Source organism: Leishmania infantum, chromosome 31 (genome assembly GCF_000002875.2).
Source record: "Leishmania infantum JPCM5 genome chromosome 31".
In the NCBI taxonomy this organism is placed as follows: domain Eukaryota; phylum Euglenozoa; class Kinetoplastea; order Trypanosomatida; family Trypanosomatidae; genus Leishmania; species Leishmania infantum.
Window position 1 is genome coordinate 100,811 of NC_009415.2, and position 2,313 is coordinate 103,123.

Genomic DNA, 2,313 nt, shown 5'->3' on the forward strand with positions numbered 1-2,313 from the left:
GTCAAACTCGGAGCGTAGGTCGAGAGAATCCTCGTGGACCTGATTGCCAGGGAACTCACCATACTGCACATTGAGGGGGTTTGTTTCCCCGCTGGCCATGGTGATGCAGGTATGTGAAGCGCGAGAGGTTATTCGGGTCAGCTCCGTGAGCGGAAAGCGTGTGTCTGCTGAAACGGAGGCGTGAATATGTGTGACGCTGCACAGCGCTGCGGAAGTTGGGGAGGGGGGTCAGTCAGTGTTCGGAAAGGCTTGCGTGGAAGTGATCCGGGCTTGGGCGCCGGCTTACGCATGCGCGTTCTGTGCGTACGGCAGCTGTAGTGACTAGGTACCCAATGACCAGTCGAGGCACCGAGAATGGGAGGGAGGTGCCGGGCGACGGGGAGGTGTGGGAAAAGGAGTATTCACTGCATGAGCTGTCATGGATGCCGATGACGCCCAAAAGACAGGATCGATGCTTCACGCACCTGATTCCTGCGCCCCCAGGAGTGAGACGGCCTAACTGCCTTTGCCTCGCACGGGATACGGTGTGCTACATTTCGGTTCCCCGCCCGTGCACACTCTAACCCTCGGAAAAGGCGCAGGTGCTCCTCCTCGCGGAGGCAGGCAAAAGGCCATGCCGGCCAAGAGGTTGTGGGCAGCAGTGGTGCGAGGCGCACAAAACAAGCAAAAAAAAAAGAAACGTGCGCGGATCTCGTTGGCTTTTCGCGCACCTTCTTTGCGCGCCCCGCCCACACGCGTAGGTGGTCCGACGCGCGTTCATACAGACGCAGGCATACGTACGGGGAGGGGGGCCGCAACGAGGGGCAAACGGGACAGGAGCAGAGAGGGCGTATACACACGTTACTCGACCACTCCTCCCTCCGCCACACATCATGGAAACAATATGCAGAGGCAGGAGACTTGCCTTACTTGCTCCTCCTCCCACTTCCGCTCACTGCTGCGCTTCCGTGAGGGGTGGAAAGGATGAGAGTGCGTCAGGCGAGCGGCCATCGGATTGTGACTCTTGTACCCCACTACCCTCACCCACACACACAGGCGCACAGATTCATCGTGGCCGGCCAAGGTGCGGAGGTGAGGTATCTGAAGAAAAAAGTCGTAAAGGCAGGCTGGAAGACTGGAGGATGGTGGTGGTGGAGTGTAGGGGGAGGGGGCCTGCACGACCACTCAGGTACCACCCCTCAAGTGCACACCACCCACGCGCCGGCGCAGACGAAAAGACGAACAAAAATGAGAACAGCACCTGCAAGCACTCGACGAGGTGTTCTGGCACCTCACGTTGTTCAGTCCTTTCGTCGCGGGCTGCTCTCGAACGCCTCCCCACGCAGGAAAGTTGCCAGTTTCGATCGAGTGCGCACATTTTTTCTTGAGCCCTGCCTCTCTCCTCATGGCTGTCGGTACCATCGATACGCGTGCGCCGTGCCCACGTTGGCAACGCTTTCATAGCGCTACAGGGCGCTCAGAAACGCGCTCAAGGTACCCACGGCTCGCTGCACAGGAGGGCTCGATGGCACAAACGATGCGAACTTGGGCAGGGGCACCGACAATCCGAAGCGGCGGCGCAGGCACCGCGACACACACGAGCAGAGCACATGAGGAGGTAAAGCGGAGGAAAAAAGAGATCTCGAGCGTCAGCCAAGAGTGTGCGCGGCACTACAGAAAAGGGCGAGAAAGAAGCCGAGTAGGTGCATACATCAGTGCCGACGAAGTCAGCGCCCTGCCTTCCGCTGCGCGCACACACACACAAACACGGCCACTTGCAACAACCCTTCGATATCCATTCGTACACGAGCGCTCACACGTCGGAGCGAAATTACCGTGTGAAGAGCGGAGGGGGAGGGGAGGGAAGGATAATGAGAGAGACAGCGGCTGGCGGGCGGGAGAACGGAGAGCAAATAGAGAGAGAGAGACAGCGATGGTAATCAGACGCTGTTTCTTCAGCGCTCCGCGCCTCCACACACACATCGGCGATCATCTGCGTGAAACCGAAGCCCACCACCCTTCGCAAGGCATAAGGCTGAATCCGCGCCGTCTCGGACAAGCCGGCCTGCCGTTGAACCGGGAGCGAGCGGCTAGTGGGCTCTTCCCGTCCTTCTTCATTCCCCCTTCGCATACGTGTCGCACCATCGGCGTCACATGGACGTGGGTCGACAGCATGCCCTGATAGATGCGGGCCGCGTCCAAGGCCCTGCTCGAGGGCGGAAGCAGTGATGTCTGCCGCGCGGGTAACCGAGGGCATGTCGGCCTAGCGTGTGCAACCGATGAACAGGTCCGCCGTCCATAAAGTTGGCGTCGGCTTCTTTGCCACTGCCGGTT